The sequence below is a fragment of the Amblyomma americanum genome, chromosome 7, assembly GCF_052857255.1.
Source record: "Amblyomma americanum isolate KBUSLIRL-KWMA chromosome 7, ASM5285725v1, whole genome shotgun sequence".
NCBI lineage: Eukaryota > Metazoa > Arthropoda > Arachnida > Ixodida > Ixodidae > Amblyomma > Amblyomma americanum.
The window spans coordinates 37,152,914-37,174,964 of NC_135503.1; the positions used below are offsets into that span (position 1 = coordinate 37,152,914).

The following is a 22,051-nucleotide window of genomic DNA, read 5'->3' on the forward strand; positions in this document are numbered from 1 at the left end:
AATCGTGTGAGTTCTACGCCTTTGGCACCTTTTTTGTTGCGTATCTCACACTGTGGCGTAAAAAGCTTTTGCCTTCTTCATACGTATTAATAAGTCCCTATCTTTGTAAATTTTTGAAGTCACTAGCACTGACAATGAGGCAGTAGCGCTAGTTAACATTTACGGCAACTGCTCAGTTTACAGGACAGGTGCGTGGCCCTAAACCACATGTGACATCCAACAGCCTCGTGGGGGAAACTGGGCACTGCGCACAGGTTGAAGTGTCCAAAGTTTCGCGGACGAAAGTTGCTATGACTCTGCCGAAATGAAACTTTCTAATCAGGAAGCTGTACTTTAAATTCGTTTATTTTCTATGGATTAAATGACATTTCATCGGGGAATTTCGCCGGAGTTCGTTTATTTGAAAAGTTCGCTGTAATGACCTCCGTTGAACTCGTATTTAACTATGTGTGGATTTCTTTTTCGCCTCAATAGCAAACAACAGCAGTCTAGCCCTACGCAATAATGAAAGAATCCTCAGAAATATATTGCATAAAAAAAGTAGTCGCGTGATATTGATGAAATAATACCACATTGGAGAGCGCTCGGAATTTGGGCTGACTTTAAGAGAGACCACGGGTAGGAGTCAGCACTGTAGGGGAAGTTTTACGGACTGTTATATCTGGGTCTCTTCGTTTGGTAGTGCCTAGCAGTAAATAATGCCTGCGTTACTACGTAAACTCTTCGCTATACAGGTCATGTTGTCGCAGCAAATGCCATGATAAAACCTTCATTGAAAGCTGCAGTCTTTATGGCCCTTCAGTGCTTGCTATACTTCAGTATTTTGATCACTTTGTGCTGTGCCCATCGATTTTTCCGACGTACTTTCTAGACCAACAATAGGAACCGACAGAGCGAGGGAAGCTTAATGAAAGGCAGTGAGTTTCATCATCATCATCATCAGCCTGACTACTCCCACTGCAGGGCAAAGGCCTCTCCCATGCCTCTCGACGTACAACACAGGAGAATGCTGTTGAGTTTTGAAGTATTCATCAAATCCAGTGTTCTGTAGGTGGGCAGGTAAAAAGTTCACTTTACGGCCAATACACAATATACACAGTATGTACAGCACACAACTGCTTCTGCATGGCAATATTGGCCCGGAAAATTCTGCTTTGGAGACCGTTGGTTTCGGGGCTTGTTTCGATGTGAACCGTGTCGCGATTTCGGGACTAGGTTTGACTGAGTTCGCCTAGCATGGAATGATTTAAAATAATCAAGAATATATTGTGGCCACGTGCAAACAACATCGCTGCGAGGTGAGCGGGGTGCACGGTGCCGCAGTGGCAGCTGGTTCTGTACACCAGCTTCACTTTGTGGCCGCACAAAGCCGGGGCATGCGCGAGTGATTAATGAAGAACGCCGCAGTCGAGCGCGGACGCTCAGGAACAAGGAGGCAAAAAAAAAAGGAAAAGGAATCGCGCATTCGCCGATACTTCCACCCTCTGCGCACAGCCCGGAAGGACCATTCTCAGCACCGCCGCTCGAAAAATCTTCCCTCGCACTCTGTACGAACGGTTTTCTTTTCCAGAACGACGTTTCCTTACCGCCCCGCTGCTCCGTCTTGTTTTCAACGGAAAGTGGGAAGAAAGCGATCAAGAAAGAATGACAAAAGAAGACAGGAAAGTAACGAAGGAAAAGAAAGTAGGAAAAAAAGGAAAGAATGAAAGAAAGTAGGAAAAAAGGAAAAGAAAGAGTGAGGAAGGAAGGAAGGAAGGGATGCGAGGAAATATAGAAATAAATGAAGGAATGAAGAAAGACAGAAAACAAAAGAAGGAAGAAAGAAGGACAGAAAACGAAGGAAGGAAGGAAGGAAGGAAGGAAGGAAGGAAGGAAGGAAGGAAGGAAGGAAGGAAAACGAAGAATGAAAGAAAGAGAGAGAGAAAAGAAAGAAGAAAGAGGGAAAGGAAACGAAAGAAGGAAAGAGGAAAAAGAGAGGAAGGAAGGAAGAAAGCAAGAAAGCACTTCAACAGCCTGCTGCTCCGTTTTGTTTCTGACGGCAAGCGGGAAAGAAAAAGATTTTCTGCGTAACTCAGTTCGCGCAATCTTCCGACCTGCACGATAAGCGCATATCCTGCAGGCGGCGTTAAGTTAGTTTATTGTACCAAACCCGGGTGTAGCCGACATCGTTGCTGGGAGCCACTGCCGCGAAGCTAACGATTATGGCTCGTTCTGATTAGTCAGCGTGGGCTTTCCAGCTTGCGAACAGAGCAGCCGAGTAGCGTGCTCTCCGCGGGCGTAAAAGGCGGATAACATCTGTCGCTCGGCGGCCTACAGCCCACGGCGCGGCTCCGGGAAAACTGCGCAAATAATGGCTACCGCGCTAAGGCCTATACAGTAATGAATTTTCCCTCGATACGCTAATTGACGTCTAACCCAGAAAAACGCACGCGCTCAAGGCGTCCAGGGAAAGAGTGTTGCCGATGGCCAGGCAGCGTCGATCGAGCTCCAAGACCTCTCATTTAGTGCATACGGAAGGGGAACGCAGGTGCCATTGTTTGAAAAGAAGGAGTCCGAAAAACCGTCCAGTCACTGCGCCCACGTACTTACACAGAGTAATTGCGGTGAATTCTTGCGAAACAGAAATGGCACGGTAGGCGTGTATCGGGTCACGTGCGCACCCTGTATCCACCACTGGGAGCAGAGGACGGTGCATTTGCCTGTCTTGCCGAGGGGTAAATGTCGTGCTGCCATTCGCGCCGGAGTCAGAGGAGTGAAACTGGAACTTTCCGTCTCAGGCTAGCCCCGCCGCGGTGGCTCAGTGGTTAGGGCGCTCGACTACTGATCCGGAGTTCCCGGGCTCGAACCCGACCGCGGCGGCTGCGTTTTTATGGAGGAAAAACGCTAAGGCGCCCGTGTGCTGCGCGATGTCAGTGCACGTTAAAGATCCCCAGGTGGTAGAAATTATTCCGGAGCCCTCCACTACGGCACCTCTTCTTCCTTTCTTCTTTCACTCCCTCCTTTATCCCTTCCCTTAAGGCGCGGTTCAGGTGTCCAACGATATATGAGACAGATACTGCGCCATTTCCTTTCCCCCCCAAAAAACCAATTATTATTATTATTATTATCTCAGGCTATCGTCCTGAGCGTGGCCCCCAAAGGAAGCGCGGTATTTCTAACCACAAAAATGAAAACCTGGAGAAGCAGCGCGGAGACTACGCATGCGTGGTACGCGGTATGCGTTTTCTTTCTCATACTAATCGGTGCCGCTCGCAGATGTCTCGAAGTTGGCCCGGGCATCGGAAGCGCGTTACAAGCGCGACTCATTAGTGTATTTCGTGCGGTTTACGGCAGCTACCCAGTTAATGAGTTCCCCCCTTTATGCCAATGTGTGCTGCGCAGCGGTCGCATAGCTCGCAAGGGAATTTACGTAATGCATTGCAGGTCTTGATTGTCGCCTATAACTTTTGTGATCGTCCTTGCTTGTAATAGGTTGTTTCATCGTTTGGTGAATATTGCTGTTGGTTTTCAAGTGGTTTGTCCACCTTCTCAGTTTATGCTCTCAGTGTCGTAAAATCTGCCGTCCAAAGACTTGAATCGCATGACAATTCTTTCGCCCATTTATCGCCGAGTACATTTTGACTTCCCAAGTCATGGCATACTTGTACGAGGGTGTAAAATACATGTCACCTCATTCAAAGGCTTTCTTTTTAATCTGCATATTTATTGAAGTTCCCGTAAAAACGTGACTTCAGGAAAAATGATATTTTTGAGTCGCGTTTCAATTGCCGCCTTGGCGACGTTCGCAAAAGAACCGAGCACAGCTTCTTCACTTGTAAAAATTAATATTGTAAATTTGACGTTTAAAGTCCGGAAGCGACACAGGGGCTATGGGGACGTCGTAGTGAGAGAGAGACAGCGACAGAGATTAGTCTTTTATTGCACCGACATCTCACACAGCACACGCGCTTTTTTGTATTTTGCCTCCATCGAAATACGGCCACCGCGGCCGGGCTATAGATTAGAACTCTCGACCTCGGTTTATCAGTTGTGTAAAGATGCTAGAGTGACCTAAGGTTGAAAATTTGTTTTGAGGAAAGGAACCGCGCCGTGAGGGAAGGGGTGTAGGAGGGAGTGAAAGAATGAAGAATGAGACACCGTAATGGAGGGCTAATAATAATAATTGGTTTTTGGGGAAAGGAAATGGCGCAGTATCTGTCTCATATATCGTTGGACACCTGAACCGCACCGTAAGGGAAGGGATAAAGGAGGGAGTGAAAGAACAAAGGAAGAAGGAGGAGGTTGTCTTTTTTATGAAAGGAAATAGCGCAGCATCTGTCTCATATATCGTTGGACACCTGAACCGCGCTGTAAGGGAAGGGATAAAGGAGGGAGTGAAAGAAGAAAGGAAAAGAGAAGTGCCGTAGTGGAGGGCTCCGGAATAATTTCGACCACCTGGGGATCTTTAACGTGCACTGACATCGCACAGCACACGGGCGCCTTAGCGTTTTTCCTCCATAAAAACGCAGCCGCCGCGGTCGGGTTCGAACCCGGGTACTCCGGATCAGTAGTCGAGCGCCCTAACCACTGAGCCACCGTGGCGGGAGGGCTCCGAAATAATTTTGACCACCTGGGGAACTTTACCGTGCACTGGCATCGCAAAGCACATGGGGCGTCTTTTGCATTTCGCTTCCATCAATACGCGACCGCCGCGGTCGGGTTCGATCCTGCGTCCACGAGCTGAGTAGCCGAAGAGCCTAGTCCCTTGAGCCACCGTGACGAGCTGACATGAGATATGTAAACAGAAATGTGGAGAGGCGCAGTAATTGAATTTTCATACTGATCGATACTGTCCTCGGCTCTCGGACCAAGCCCAGAAAATGTTATTTCTTATGGATAGTTTATGGTTTATGGTGGTTTAAAGTCACAAAGTGACTCAGGCTATAAAGGACGCTGTAGTGAAGGGCTCCGGAAATTTCGGCCACCTGGGGTTCTTTAACGTGCACTGACATCGCACATTCACGGGCCTATGGAATTTCGCCTCCATCGAAATTCGACTGCCCCGGTATTTCCTATTTAACCGAAGATGATACGGAAACCCAGTACGTTGACTCAATGTAAACGTCTTCTTTCGTGAAAACTGCACTTTATGGTCAAATGATTATTTTTTAACCATTGTGAACATGTGTTTCGTGTTGTCAGACTGGTTTATGTTGCTACTTAGCTGTTTTGCATATAACTGCTCTAAATATTTGTATAATATCCTTCCATATGAACAGTTGCGTTGCTGAAAATCCGCCGCGGTGGCTCAGTGGTTACGGTGCTGGGCTGCTGACCCGATAGACGCGGGTTCGATCCCGGCCGCAGCGGTCGCACTCCGATGGAGGCGAAATGCTGAAGGCCCGTTTACTGTGCGATGTCTCTGCACGCTTAAGGACCCCAGGTGGTCGACATGATCCGGAGCCCTCCACTACAGCGTACCTTATAGTCTGAGTCGCTTTGGGACGTTAAACCCCATAAAACCAAACATTTCTGAAAAACGAAAGGGATCAGCAATAATCCAGTAGAAGAGCATCTTCCTCATATCTGTAAATTTCGAATCCACGTACGAAAGGAAGGATTGTTTTTGCAGTGGGTACAATTAACCTCGAACTTTCGTTGTTTTTTTTTTTATATATATAGGAAAGCACGACTTCACACGGCCAAACCCGACCAAGAAAATTGTGTGAAGCTTGACCTCGAGGGTGATCTTGGCCACACTGGAGAAATAAAATAAATATTACAGCGACTGATGTTCCAATCCGCAGCGACACGAACCGATCAGCATCGCTGGTCACAGCAGGAAGGTACTACGCTATCGCCGTAGCCGATCACGCCTGGTGTTAAAGTGCAACACCCTCTCGCGCTGTGCATTGCACATCGTCGTCTTCATCAACTTCCATCTGCGGCGCGGACAGATCACACCAGCTTAACCTCGATCGGAGCTTATCTTGAGTCTAATATCGTCGCCAGACGTGCCGGCGACCCAAGCAAGCAAACTTCACGAGCCAACTAGGCTAAACACATGCCTCGCACATCTACTCAGTTTATGTTAAAACACTACTAATTTTTTTTCGCTATCTGACGAACTATATGCTTGAAAGTTTCGTAGGTGTGACATTTGTCTGAATACTCATTCTTGTGGTAAATAAACAAAAAATCCTGACGGTACTTAAGTCGGCTTACGTGGAGGAATGCGAAGGCATGTGTGTGTTTTGAGGAAAGGAAGCGTTTTTGACGAAAATAAAGGGCGCAACAGCTCTCAGATCTCGACATCTCGGTGAAGACCTCAACCCCGCGAAAGCATGTGTTTTGAGGAAAGAAAACGTCTTTGACGTAAAGAAAGGGCGCAGTAGCTGGTAGACCTCAACATCTTTTACATTTTGCTTCCACATTTTGCGGACACCTTTTCGCCGGCATAGCGTAGTAATGCTTTCGCATTAATAAAACTGAACGCTATGTACTGTACAGAGAAATATTGTTTGCCGGCACAACGAAACCTATGCCCTCCCTCTGGACTTCAGAGGCAGGGCATATTGCTCGATGCCCGGCGCCACCTCTGCAACCCCCCCCCCCCCCCCCCCCCGCCTCCCCTCGCCTTGCCCTCCGTTCCCGATCACCGTTTTAGCTTTCAGCTCGGTTCGCAGCCCGCGCCAGTCGCCGGGTTTCGAGATCGCTCCGAGGTGGGCGTTTGATTATAGGGGCCTTGCATGCACCAGACGTCCGGTCCGTGTGTTTCCGACTCCCTCAACATTTCCCGGGGCTGCTGCTGCCGCTTCTTGAGCCTCAATCGGCGTGCACGACGGAGCGAGGAGGGCAGCCGGAAAGGGAAACCGCATACCCACGCCGACGCTTCCTTCGGCCCAACGCTCCGAGAGCACACGGTGCAGCGCGGACTATCATACGAAGGGCGAGGGAGGGAGGGATGTCATTATAGGCGGTAATTATTTGTCCAAGAAATAAACGGAAAGAAACGGCGCACGCTTCGTGCGGTACCACCGGGAAGCATTCTTTCGCGGCCACTTGCTTTTGGCCCGGGACGGATGTGCGGTGGTTTGCAGGTGTGTATGGTATAGCGTCAGGACTGAGCGGAGCCCGTGGAGAATCACTCATAGTGAGGAGAAAGAGCCACGCCTCTTACTTATCGTTGCTCGTGTATTTCGGTCACCTTTTTTTTTTTTTTCGCGGACAATCGTTGCTGCCGACGTTTTCGTATTGTATGCTATCCCTGCACGTTTCGCGGGGAAAAACAAACAAATAAACAGAAAAGAACTTGGCAGAATGGCTTCCTCGCTCTGTCGTTTACGATTCGCGCAGTGGAAGTACTGCGGTGTTGCTTGCCTGCCCGTTCCATCTGTTCCGGGAAAATGAGAGCGACCGCGGAATCGAGCCGAGCTGCCGGTGAGCTTTCGCCCTCACTGGTCGCAACTAAACTAGCGGCTAAAAGCGGTCCAAAGTGCCCCGGTATTGCTCGCTTATGGTACCGCCGCTCTCTCTGGTAAGCGCGCCTGGCCAGTCTGAACGCGCGTGGCCGGAGAAACTACGTGGCGATGGAAAAGCGAGCGGAATCTGGAGGGCGGAGCCAGCGGCAGGGGTCGAATCGTTTGCCGACGAGCTTGACCCTTGGTCTAAGTGCCCAGGAACGTTGGGGACCGAGACCACCGGGCCAAGGTCTGCTGTGCGCTGCTGGAGCGCTTGGCTCGAAGCGCTGTGTCATGCTTGAATATCTGCTGCTGTTTGCTGGACGGAATGTTCACGTCGAAAGTGCATTCAGAAAGAAGCCACTGTGTAACTGCAGGTTGCGATTTAAGTAGCTTCCATCCGGGGTCTCCCGCCATTGGCGGAATATCTTCCTAGCTGTTGAGCCGCTTGCGGATGGCTCAAACACGATATCTGACTAGGGGGGGGGGGGGGGGGGGGGGGTGCTTTTTATGAGTGAGAAAAAAGCCAGAAACGCGTTTCATGATCAGGAACTCGACCGGCCGCGGTGGCTCAGTGGTTAGGGCGCTCGGCTACTGATCCGGAGTTCCCGGGTTCGAACCCGACCGCGGCGGCTGCGTTTTTATGGAGGAAAACGCTAGGGCGCCCGTGTGCTGTGCGATGTCAGTGGACGTTAAAGATCATCAGGTGGTCGAAATTATTCCGGAGCCCTCCACTACGGCACCTCTTTCTTCCTTTCTTCTTTCACTCCCTCCTTTATCCCTTCCCTTACGACGCGGTTCAGGTGTCCAACGATATATGAGACAGATACTGCGCCATTTCCTTTCCCCAAAAACCAATTATTGTTATTATGATCAGGAACTCGCTTCAACGCTTAAAGTATCCGCGTCCGAGGAGATCAGTGGGGATTAATTGTCTATATTAATCTGAAGTATACATAATCTGCATGATGGGGACGGTGGTCAGTTATCCGCAGCCAGGCAGCGAAATAACTTCCATCATAGGGAAAGATAAAAAACGCCCCGTACCCTTCTTCTCGTGCCTTTGGTATGAAGTATCAGCTGCCGCGGACACGCGAGGAGAATTATTTTTCTGCGCACGCTGAGCACTGAAGGTTATTACCAGAGCCTACACTGAATGTAAACGTCACCGTCTCCTTATACTGGGTGCGGTACAGAAATGAAAACTCGCACCCTGCAGCGTTGTGGATGCTCTGTACATAATCTTGTAATCCTAGACTCCAGATATTGAGCAAATTCTAATTGACCGAAACTTTGCGTCCTTTAAGCGATCGCATGTAAAATGGTATAAGCGTGAGGAATAACAAGCCGCCTCAGAATTTTCTTAACACATTTATGTCTATTCACTTTACTCGTATACCATAATCTTCCGTGAAGCAGTGCGATGTTCGAGAACTAACGGCGCCCTGTACATTTCCTGCCCAAGTTCAGCAATTTTTTTGTGTGTGTGTGTGTGTGTGTGTGTGTGGGGGGGGGGGGGGGGGGGGGCGGAAGCCTGCCTACTGTGCGCCCATAATCTTTCTTGCTCAGAATAACTTTGGCAACTAGGACGAAATCGTCAAAGTTATCGAGCGTCATATCTTCTGAAGAGATTATTATAACTTTATACGAACCGATTCTTTCACGGAGGCTTCGCGAAGGAAATAGATACTGTACGAGCGAGTTTAACGCAGCGCAGCCGCGTTGACAAGGCCTCATTGTAAGGAACTACGTTTCTTCTATTTTTTTTTTTCCCCCGTCGGGTTAACACGGCGCGGAACGCCGTGCGCTCGCGCGCACTTAATCACGCCGCGCCCAATTCCGCCCGATGTCGTACTCCTGCGGAAGCAGCGGCGGCGCCAGAGTTGGCCAGCAAATATTTGCTCGCGCTGGCGCCGCCGAGCTGCATTTGCGCTTAACGCGTTGCTTTTGCGAGCCAACCATATATATATATATATATATATATATATATATATATATATATATATATATATATATATATATATATATATATATATATATATATATATATATATATATATATATATATATCACACACACAAAAATGTCGCGAAACACGCGCTGCCTTATATCACCCATTGGCCTCTCCGTGTGTGTCTCTGCTCCACCGCGCCCCCCTTTTTTGTCTGTTTTATTTATTTTTCTGGTCCGCCGGCGATCGCAGTGGCAGTAACGTCGACGCCGGAACCCGCTCCGTTATTGCCCCATAAATGACGCCGGCGCTGGCGCTAATGCAACCGCCGCACTTTGTGGACTGCTGCGCAGCTCGCCACTGCTCCTGGAACGAACACGCGCGTGCAGCTGCGCTGTGGGCTCGCAACGATCCGGCCTGTCTTTACCGCTTGTCCCGCACTGCGTGGGGGCGACTCTGTGTGTATTTCATAGACTGCCCGTCGTAACGAAGCGAAAGCAGCCGTTAGGAGTTGCTGTGTATCGATACTATCGATGCAAGCAGTGTGCCGTTAAAGGAACCAACGCTACGTCTGAGGGGATTTGTGGGTAATTGCGTACGACGGCGCGGAGGAGGGAAAGCGAAGAGGAAGGTGGAGCGGAGGGGGGGGGGGGGGGGGCGTGTCCCGAAGACACCTTTCACTTCTCGAACTTTCTGAGCGGAAGCATTACCAGAAATGGTATGCGCACTGGGAAAGCAAATTGACACCACCACTCCACCGGAGCATGTGATCACTTGCTTCACCGCTGGCAGTAGAGTTCTGCTCTGTTCTGCTGCTCACCCATTCATCATTGCGAATGTGTATAATATTATGCGATTACTGGATGTGGTTCTGACCCTCTGTGAATGGCTACTCTCGCAGTAAGGGTACAACTTGAGGGCAAGCTTTCACGTTTTGTAAAAAGGCAATTCAATGCAATTGTAATACTTCCATCGAAAATTTCCCGCTCACCGGGCAGGCGCTTTTCATCGCAGCCTCGTGATATGTGCACGCTATGTCGCCCGTGGGAACGTGCTTGCATTTCTCTCCCTCTCCATAGATCCATTTTTACAGCGAGAGCTGTTAATCGTACACGTTTCCCACTTGTGCGGCGCCGTCGGCGTAGCACGACCGATGAAACGCTTCACGCTGATTGGTGGCAACATATGTGACGTCACTCGTAACGTCGCGAGATCCCCCTCTTGGTCGTTGCGTCTGTCCCGCCGGACACCTGCCCTATTGAAGATGCAGCGACTACTCGTGAATGTGCCTGACGGATGCCTATTCTGCACTCCTAGACCCTACACTCCTAATCCTTCCTACTATTGTTAGTTGTGGCTTGTGACGTCATGAGCGACAGCTAAAGAAGCTATGTCATTCGCCGGGTCCAGGATCGATGCTGACCAATGGCAAGGAAGCACCGGAATAAATAGCGGAGAGAATGTTTAGGAAATACTGTCGCAGCATGCCACAGTACATAGCGAGAGCGTTGGGCTAGCGATAAAGGACAAAGATATAACTCGTTTAAATGCTTTCAAAAAGCACTGGTTACATGATCTGCCTCCAGCGAGCATTCGGAGCTGCGGCTCTCATCCGTGCGACAACTTCGCAGGCACCCGAAGCTCACTTTCGAATGCTTTCGTTTGCACGCTTGCATGGTCGTCTGCTCGGGGTTTGCGTCTCGCGCGAAAAGTGCGCCTCGGTGTTCGTCGCTCCTACTTTTACCAGACGCCGAGTTCCCGTATCGAAGCTATATATTTTTTTTTTGGCGCACGTCTGCGCGTCTCTCGCGTCCCTGCATATTTTATTACGGTCCGAAAAACCCGGATTACATTTGGAGGTGGCAAGCGTCTGTATTTCATCTTCCTATTTTACCGGCAAAGTTCGTGGAGGCTCCTCAAATTGTACGCACCGCCGCACGGAGTAGCAGAGATGCGAAAAAAAAAATGTTTTTGCCGCTTTTCGCACTCGTAAGCAGGGCATGAGAGGCTCGCGGCTGGAATATTTCTGTATCTGTCGATTGCTGTCGCATGCAACGGCGCACTCTGCGGCGCACTGATGTGCTTGTTCTATACTCCACCGTTTGCTGCACATCCATCTCACTCTTGTTATAAGCGCTTCTATATTTCTGCACTGCCGGTTACGGCAACAGAAGAAACTGGCGAAAAAACAAACATTCGGAATGGATGTAATGTTTCTAACTAGGATGCTTTTGTTTATTTTGTGTCCCGGTACGCTCTAAACGCAAAGGAGTAAAAAGGGACTAAGCTGTCCTCCAGCGCACTCCCTTTTATGAAAAGGAGTGCGCTTGAGGACAGGCTATACTCTCTTTTTACTCCCATATAGGCATATTTGTGTTGAGAGTGTAGCGACCTTGCTCATTTGTTTTTTTCCTTACATAATCAGCGCCACCTTGTTTGCGTTCAGTATCTCGTGCTTTGTCTCACGCTCCCTTGCTTTGCGGCTGTTATATTCCGCATGCAAATAACAGGCACTGTTTGACACTGCCTTAACGCAGGTGTACACTGTGTGGCGGGCTGTGCACATGTGAGTCGTGTGTGCTTTAATAATAATAATTGTTTTTTTTGGGGGGGGGGGGAAAGGAAATGGCGCAGTGTCTGTCTCAAATATCGGCGGACACCTGTACCGCGCCGTAAGGGAAGGGATAAAGGAGGGAGTGAAAGAAGAAAGGAAGAAAGAAGTGCCGTAGTGGAGGGCTCCGGAATAATTTCGACCACCTGGGGATCTTTAACGTGCACTGACATCGTACAGCACACGGGCGCATTAGCGTTTTGCCTCCATAAAAACGCAGCCGCCGCGGTCGGTTTCGAACCCGGGAACTCCGGATCAGTAGCCGAGCGCGCTAACCACTGAGCCACCGCGGCGGGTCCGTGTATGCTTTCGTTCCGAGTTTTTCGTGGCTTTGATTCGTGTTGCGTGGAGTTTGCTTGTCCCTTCTTTCTAAACTTCCCTCTAATCGTTAGTTTTCTTCCAAACCCGCCACGGATCCTCACTGACTTGAACGTTCGGCTGCTGAGCCCAAGGTTGCGTGTTCGATCCAGGCTGCGGCGACTGCATTTCGAGGGAGGAGAAATTCTAAAACGCCCCGGTGCTGTGTGTGATGTCAGCGCACGTTAAACAACGCCAGATGGTCTAAATTAACCCGGAGCTCTCTACTGCAGCGTCCCTCATAGCCCACATGTCGCTTTGGGACGTTAAACCCCATGATTTACACGTTTACTTTCTTCTTATATTCTCTCTCTCTCTCTCTCTCCACGCTTGCACGACAAACAAGCAAATAAATATATTCGTTCTGGGTACCCTCATTTCCTCAGGGCAATTCGGAAGTGAATGGTGGCAACACAGTGCGTTTTGTGGTGGCTAAGGCCCCGTCAGGTGACTCCCTTTTTCATCTCTAGCCCTCTTCATTAAGATTGCCTGAATTTCCGAAATAACCTGAACTAAACAAAATGAAATAAGAATTTTAGGAAACAACACAACGACGATTTTATGGCATCATGAGAAGGCACAGTAAATGGCATGGCAGCAGTAACGAGTGGTAGAAAAAGGACAAAATCTCAGTACAAAATATAGTACAAAAGTGACAGGCTGCTTAATACAAACAAGCTTGCTACAACAATTACAAGATCAGCATTGTCGGAATGTTCTGCTACAACCTCGTGGAGGCGGTAAAAGCTTCTTGAGCCAGGCTGTAGGAATGAAGGAGTCAAACCGTGAAGTAGAAGTGCTTAAATGAATTCCGAAGTAGGTCGTTTTATGGGATTCGATCACACATGCACGCTAGAACAGCATTATTTTTAAAAAAAATTATGAAGGCACAACAGCCATAATCAACATTTTAAGAAAATGCTAAATTATTCCTCCATGAATGGGTATACCAGTATAAAAGTCATCACTCTGTTGACCACAGAGTTTAGCTTCAACGCGGTTGTGCAATAATATGGCTGTATCCTGGAGGCAGCCCGCCCTGACTATGAGACCATTAAAAGGATATCATTCTTTGGCTCGCATAATTTCGGTATTCTAGTAACGAATTCCAGTGGGATAATCGCGACCTGAAAAACAACTTTCTATATAATTATCACCAGCAATTAATTTCCCGGAGTTCGTTTGTTACGTTTCTGCAAATGGCTTACTTCCCATGACCGCATGCAAAGAAACAGCTCAAATCACTGGCGGTGAGATAACGGTGGGTTTATTATTTGTATACGTTTGTTGGCAGTTAGCTATAATCTCGCTCAACCGTCGACATGCAGAAGGCGTGCATATGAACAAGAGAGAGAATATAAAACTGAGGCCAAGCGAAATGGCAGCGGGGCGGCCACGAGGGGGCGAGGGACAGTAAATGACGCGTCTGCCGGCAGCGCGCGGTACGAGGCAGCCGCGAGCATTTGCGGTGAGTACAAGAACGTTTATGGAAGGCGGCGGCGGCCGAAATGGCCTTTTACGAGCTTAGCCCGTCCCGCGATTAGGCGCGCTAGATGCTCGCGAGCTAGCTCCGCGGGCGGGCGGCACAGACCTCAGTCGCGCCTGCGCGCGCTTACGTTTGTTTAAGCGTTATGTAGCGAAACCAACGAAAGTGTACGCTTGTACCGCGTATAGCCTGTGCTAAGTGCGACTGTCGTGAGTTGCTTTTTTCTGCGCTCCGGTCACAGGTTTGAAGGCAGTTTAGAACCGCCGTCACCGTCCACCGTTTCCGAAACGCTCGCGCTGTGGGCCCGGTCTTGTTGCCCCCTTGCGCAAGCTGTTTACCCCTACCCCCAGAATCACCCAGAAACTCGCCTTCCCTCGCCCTTGCCCTCACCACTTCCCCTCCCCCTCTGTCCTCTCCTTCCTCCGCCATCCACAAAAAGTATGGCCTCCGGTTATATCGTTTCTTTTCGTCCCCGAAAGCGCTTAAAATTGAATTTAATAACCATGAGGACAGTTTCGAGGTCGGAAAAGTTGCGCAACGCCGCATAAAGGAGGGACGCCGTATAGCTAGCTCTCTATCGATATTGATATGGAACGACGCGGCTGACACGAGACCCATAGGCCTCTTTCTGAGCGATTGTTGTTTTAGTGTCGCTCGAGCTTTTAGTTTGTATAGCGAAACGAAAACGTCGACAGGCGGTGCGCGCTCTTACGCAATGTCATCCTGGCGAAGAACGAGCTGATTTCGCGCCCAATCTTTTCGCGCTCATGGAGAGAGCGCGCCACGCATGCGGTTGGCCCTGGCGCCATCTACCGAGGACGCCGCTACTTGCTGCGTGGGTACTGGGAGCGTAGCATGATAGTGCCCTGAAATCGAAAGCGAGAAGAATGATAGAAATACCAGAAATGAAACAATTCCGGACATCGCGCTCATTCGAAGGACGAAACTGGACGGTATAGAAGTTGCGAATGCTCTTCGCGCGCGTTTTTTTTTTTTTTTAGAGCTTCGAGAACGGGCAGAGTGATTCTTCGAAGACTGCATCTCCGGTACACATTTGCTGAAGACATTGAGCAATACGCGTTAGACATTGGCCCCATTTTTTTTTCTTGCGTTTTCTTTCGGGCATTGGAGGAAGAAAAAAAAAAGTACCGCTATAGTCTCGCTGAAGGACGTGGTAATGCGTTTGACACAGTTTGGCGCGCGCGATCTGGCTTCGCAGGCGCCTAAACTCTTCCGCTTAGCGCGAGACGCTGATGGGGCTGTGTGGTTGAGCACGATGATTCAGCGTGGATGACGCCCCTTCAAGGTTGGGTGACAGGGAATATGAGGAGTGGCAGGGATTTCCTGCAAGCCTAGTCATTGTGTGTTTTGAAATAGTCTGTCATTTTGCCAACAAGAACTATGCAAAAGTATGCTGTAAAATTAAAACAAGAAATGCTGGGATATAAATGTTGCGCAAGTGAAAGTCGAAGCATTTTTGTTATGCCAGTGGCGAAACTGGTGTGATTTCTTTACTATGTGCTTTGAGCAGCGTTTAGCGGTTCGTCTAACTCCGCAAGACTCCTATTAGTGTGCTAACCTTCGGATTTTGACGTAATCAGACAGCCGTATTTTAATACGATGGCTGTATAGGGAAATTCGCAGCTCCATTGTCGAAGAGCTCTGAGTGACAGAATATAGAGTGAGATTACAAGGAGGGAACCGTTCCGCTACACTGATGTACCGTGGGTGAGCTCTGAGTGACGGTATAGAGCAATGACTTGTAATATAAAGCGCAGTGTCCATAACGTCTGGGATGCAGTTTTATGATGATTCAAGTCAAGCATGGCGTCACGCAGCTGCGGTGCTATAAAATATGAATGCCGCTATATTTGTGCTGCAGTGCAGCACGCGAGCCCGATACATAATCTTTCACACGAAGCGCTGCTGGTGGTGTTGCGGGCAGCGAATGTGTTTAGAAAGTATAATGAGTTTATATCGATCGATACTGTCAACTATGGAGATCTGAGCAAGCCTTTAGGTTAGAGTCCGAATCAACAAGTGTTTTTTCAACACACACCGCGTTTTTGGCTTATCTCCTGGTGTCGACCTAACGGGTTAATGGCATTTAAAAACTACTAGTTGTCGTTGCGAAATGCTCGTAGAGCACGTCTTAACACAGTAGATGATGGAGAATGCGCCGGATGAAACCCTAACTATCAGACTCTAGAACTTTGCTTGTTACTAAGCTTAGAGTTCATACTCTGTGCATCTGCGACAGTTGGATGTGCAAATGTGCATTGATCAGAACGAAAATAATTCTATTTATCTCAGACATAAGAAAAGCCTTGTCGTTTTCTCGTTAAGTGTTTCGCATATTTAATCTAGAGCACTGAGAAGTTAACGATTATCCTATTTCAGCCCTCGGCTATCATTCATTCACAGATGACTACAACCTTAGCTCTGAGGGTCCCGTGAACTTAGAGATGGCCTGCTTCGGGCTGTTGTGCGCTGCAAACCTCCGGGGCTACGTGACAGCATAAACCAGAACCATATTTGTGTTCTCATAGAATTTCCAAATGTGTGAAGCTTATTTCATCAAGATGCTTCTAATAAAACCCATTATATCAGGTCTCGGGAAGGCGTTGCAGTTCATGGCTTCACTAAGGGAGGCCAAGAGCCAACTTTTTCAATGAACTCAACTAACTTCTTTGCGTAGCAGCTTGAACTGGCTGGCGAAGCATATTTAGATGCATACAGCGCGACAGAAGTGGCACTCTTGTAGGTAGTTCACCAGCACAAAGTATGTTTCGTACTGAAATAATCAGTTTTATTTCTAAACAACACTACTTAATGTTGACTCTTTTTCGTCATACTGGCAACATTTTTTGCATTTCTGTTAATGCTAGTGACTTTTATAGGCTTTGATTATCAGCGAAGGACAGATAATCGATTTTCCATTAGTATAACGGAGTGGATTCCAAGAGGAGGTATGCCTTCCGTTGGAATCCGCTGCATAGCGGACAAGTATATAAGGGGTATATGAAATTATTTTTTTTTCGGTAAGAGCTGGCAGCAGGTAACGTATGACAGGGCTAATTGCAAGAGCTGCATTTGTATTGCAGTAAATGTAAATAGGTTGCTGTTGATGACGATTATGAAAATGACAGGGAAGTGCTAGGCTGGTCTCAAACACTACCTTGAAGTGTTGGTAACTAGTTAACTACTCAAGATGACGGCTATTGTTTTACTTGTAAACGTAGAAAAATAGAAGCTTGAATCAACAGGCGACTCAAGCCGATGGCGTCCGCTCTGGACTTGTAGGAACGGCAGTGTGTAGGACACGCGATTTTCAGGTTGACAGGGAAAGAAAGAGGTCAAGGAAGAAAGCACTTCTCGAGATATGCATGGTGCACGCCAAGTTGACAATAGCTCACTCATTGCAGACGTGTCATGATTTACGATAAATGGAGGAGTGTTGTGAGGAGATACCTATACGCCTCGCTGTTTTTTTTTGTTCTGCCTTTGTTTTCCCCATAGCACATGATTTGCTTCATTTTCTACCTGACAGCATATACAGCTCGTTCGGCCAAAAAGGCGTCGGCGTAATAGTAATTGGCCCCGCGTGTAGGAAATAATCTGGGGCTCCGTAAAAAAAAAAAAAATCTTATCCTGGTAATTTGTGGTACTAGCGATTGATGATTGATTGGTGGTGATAGGTGATGACGAGTTATGAATTCATTGTAATTAGTTGATTATGTTATTACCAGCAGAAATGAAAAAAAAATTAAAGGCGTCAAAATGCTCAGAATGAAAAAGCGAATGTTTGATGATGGTAATTAATAAAATTTGAATGTGTAATTGATGAATTAATTGAGACAATATGAACAAATAAAAATGTATTCAAAGGTGTTTCCAACGGGCAAGGCGTCGCGCCGAACGGGCGATGGCCTTCCGTGGATCCCCTGTCAGCGCTGCAACACGCTGTCTTGTTCTACACTTAAAGGCGAAGCTTAAGCGTCCTCCAGTTTTTTTTATCCCTATAGCTTCTTCTATTTTTCTAATCATGGCATTCGTTGCGGGCTCCTGTTGTCTTGAACTGAGTGTTGCGTATACATTCATAAAACTGGGCTAATTGTTACAGAATGCTTTGAGCTCAACGGAATGTGAAGGTGATCAAGTGTGCTCGTCTTGCCTTTACTCCATCTCGCGTCCTCATCCCTTAACTCTCGCAGTAACCTTGGATATACGAGTGGGGCTACTCTCCACTTATTATTTTTCTTTCACTACGACACCGTCCATATAACTACTGTGCAGTGCAGCTCACTGAGCGACGAGATAAGAGGTGGTGTGCATTAAATGAACACCTTGATGCCCAGAGTCGTCGTCACTACGCCACATTTTAGACCGGAAACTCTAAGCAGCATGCATGCGCCGGCGCGGTATTGATCTAAGAAAGCACATTTTCGGCTCCATAGGTCCGCGAGGCTGTCTGATTCTGCCGCCAGGCATCGGATCTTATCTCGGGTTGACATTTAAAAACCCTGTACCCAAATCAGGTGTTTATACATTTTTATTGCCTGAAAATGGCGCCTGCCAACAAACATAGGGACATAAATTATATTGGGACTAAGAAAAAGGAAACGAGAAAAATGTGTCCCGGCCCGCACCAGTAAGCATAAGGGGCTATGTGGAAGTAGTTCACCATGCACGGAGGCGATGACATCTAAGGATCCTATAGTCGGATACAACTCAAGAACGAAGCGGCTTTTTCTCGCCAAAGGACGCCCATTCCAGCCAATGGCGTCGGCCGATTCTCATGAGCCTGCTAGCGTGACAATGCAGGGAGTGGCAGAGACAAACGAAAAGGGAGAGTCCTCCCCCCCCCCCCCCCCCATATTCGAGAATAGTCCCCTTGCTGCATTGTCGGGGACGCTCCCTGCATTGTCACGCTAGCAGGGTCACGAGAATCGGCCGACGCCATTGGCTGGAATGGGCGTTCTTTGGCGAGAAAAAGCCGCTTTGCTTTTGAGTTGTATCCGAGCGCAGTGTCCATCGCTCACGCGCGCTCTACCCGCGTCCCAGATCCTCGTCAATTTCCTCTTCACGGAAGGCGGCAACCGTGATGCGTGCTCAGCGTTGTCCGCCGTCGGTGAGGGAGCGAGCGAAATCTCCGCGCGGCCAGGCCGGCCGGCCGTCCATCCACAGCCGCGGCCAGACGTGACCGCCCGGACGCGGACAGCGCGGCGGCCCACATCGGCGGCGCTCTTGTTTTTCCGTAGCGTGAGCACGCACGCGCGCGCCCACACTTTCCCTCTCCTCGCGAGGGGCCGTTAATTGCGGCCCGTCTTCATATCGCAGTCTCGTCGTCTCGCTGGCGACGTTCGCGTGAGACCCGAGGAGGCTACGCCCCGGCCTTTCTTCTTCCCCGCCACTGGAACGTGAAGGGGCTGGAGGGAGCGTGGGGCAAATTTGGTAAAAGCTCGGCTCCGACGACGCCCCGTGAATTTATATGGGCCTCGTTGTCTATGTAGGTCGCCGCCGGGAATCGACCCGCGTCGTGCTTAGCCGATGGGGGGAGGAGAGTGGAAACAGGCGAGGGAGGTAAATATAGAGAAGTTTCCGAGAAAAGAGGAAAAAGTGTAGGCATACGTATGGCTGGTTGGGTGGACGCAGCCACGTGCGACGCAAAGAACAAACAAAGAAAAGTAAAACAAAGAAGGCACCTGGACTCTTCGCCGTCCCCTGAAGTTGTAAGGAAAGTTGTATTAGCAGTAAGGGAATTTGTTCGGAGAAAGAACAGAAAAAAGATGTGAATTAACACGAGAACGAGGACGGGATCCTCAGTCCAGGCCCCCCAAAGGAAACAAACAGCCGCCGTGAAGAAGGGAAAGCGATGTCCGTGTCGTTGCCAGCAGCAGAGTGCGCCTACAGCTCACGCCCATCTGGATGGCATGAGCAGAGTCGGCACCTTGCACACAGTGGCGACGCTGTCCGGCCCACCTGGCCCTAAGAAAAGCCTAGGCCGACTTGGATAACATTCTTTGAGTTTTATTGGACTGCGGCCAGGCATGTGTACCAAGAGGCTTCGAGAGGCGCCTCCCTCCTTCTGAAATAAACCTTACGTCCCGCCCGCCCCCCCAGCACGCACAAACACCGACGGATGCACGAAATTATCTTGGGCTCTTTTCGAAAAGACAAAATACTGGATATGTTCTTGACTGCAGGTGAAAGTTCCCTATAGATCTTTGAATCGGGTGAGGAAGGTGCCGAAAAGCCTCCCCTCTGTACTGTTGCAAACCAGTTCCGCTCCCGCTTCCAATGCGTATACTAGCGCCATGCAAAAACAGTCGATCGAGCAATATGGCAGCGCCCAGCGAGTCCTTGTCGCAAAGGCCGCTACGAATGTCAATGTAAAAATGAAACGTAATTGAAGATGGCTAATTCGATTTGTTTCCGGCACCAAGGGAGCAACTCTCGCCCATTCTATTCTCTAATGCTTTAACACCCTTAAGAGTGTAAAGATCTTGTCACGGGTAACAACCTTGTAGTGTGTTCACGAACATCCTAGACGTAGGGTTTTTTTTTTTTAAGACCCCCTCCAAAGAAGCCCACAGCTGTGGCCTAACAACTATGGCGACCGCCTGCTCAGCAAAGCTTCGCGGGTTCAATTCTGGTCGCTGCCACATGCATTTCTATGCAAGCGAAGTGCGAAACTGCCAGTGTTCTGGGATGTCGAGGCTGGTTGGAAAAACCCTCCTGAAGTATAACCGCAGTTTTCTGCAATAGCGGCGTGTGGTGTATAGGTCCAGGTCGAAGCTTGGAGGTTACCGTTAAGGTCCATGCACTCTGTTGAAGATGCCGTTTGAACTCCACGTCGGTAGCATGGTGCCATAAGTTGTTTTTTGGCACATGTTATTCAAACACGTTGCATTGCCACTGCAGCATGGCTTTCTGGGTGCAGAGAAACGGCCTGAAGATTATGAATGGGGGACGGGGTGATCGGCAGGATGTTTCGTCTCTTGGACCACCAAGAACTCGTGGGCTCCGCGAACGCCGCGCCACCGCTGCGGCGCAAATACTGCGAACCACGTGTCTGACGATACAGCCTGCTTTGGAGGACTTCTGGCTGCAGCAGCGCCACAGAACTGTCACTACACTTCTTTGTAGTGGTTGCGATATCACGTCAAGTTAGGAAGATACGCAGCAGTGGCCATCAACGCTGCGACTGCCTGGTACGAAGTGGCGACGTACTTTGTCGGGCTGTCTGTCTGTCTGTCTGTCTGTCTGTCTGTCTGTCTGTCTGTCTGTCTGTCTGTCTGTCTGTCTGTCTGTCTGTCTGTCTGTCTGTCTGTCTGTCTGTCTGTCTGTCTGTCTGTCTGTCTGTCTGTCTGTCTGTCTGTCTGTCTGTCTGTCTGTCTGTCTGTCTGTCTGTCTGTCTGTCTGTCTGTCTGTCTGTCTGTCTGTCTGTCTGTCTGTCTGTCTGTCTGTCTGTCTGTCTGTCTGTCTGTCTGTCTGTCTGTCTGTCTGTCTGTCTGTCTGTCTGTCTGTCTGTCTGTCTGTCTGTCTGTCTGTCTGTCTGTCTGTCTGTCTGTCTGTCTGCCTGCCTGCCTGTCTGTCTGTCTGTCTGTCTGTCTGTCTGTCTGTCTGTCTGTCTGTCTGTTGCCAGGAAGAAAGAAAAGGAAAGTGCACAGGCCTGCCCACTGGCTCAATTCGAGCCACAATCGCTGCCACGTGCAGATAGTAGGAGAGTTCAAAGATGGGATAGAAAGACAGGATAGTAAAGACGCGCTAAAGACAAGGCCGATCCCGGAGGTAGTGCAATACCGGGCCAACCGGTGGCGGGAGTGAAGCATCCTTCAAACTCTCCGCCACATTTCCAAAAATAACTTCAATTGGACCCGTAACAGATACTCTACGGGGTCCGGACATTCGGGCTGGAATGAAAGGGAAGGCGCTTCAAGCAGCTGCTATATCACGCTTCTTCTTGAACTTAGTAATATACTTGTGTTGACTGACTCACTTGCCCCCACCCGTCTGTAATGGGGAAAGCCCCGAGGGTGAAGCGAAGTGAATAAATGAATGAACCGGTGATGATTACAAACAAAATAAACAAAGAAGTCCCGGCGCAGATCTGGCAGCGTTTATCGTCTTACTGGCTTAGGTGTTTTTGCATCCTGTTCGGCTACAGAGAGCTAAGTGCTAAGTTATCAAGAATTTGTTTTTGC

The 22,051-nt window shown here is 49.0% G+C and overlaps 1 pseudogene; it reads right to left on the reverse strand.

The window, feature by feature from the left end:
- Nucleotides 1-21,616: 21,616 nt before the first annotated feature.
- Nucleotides 21,617-21,771, reverse strand: LOC144099671 (U2 spliceosomal RNA; annotated as a pseudogene).
- Nucleotides 21,772-22,051: the final 280 nt, after the last annotated feature.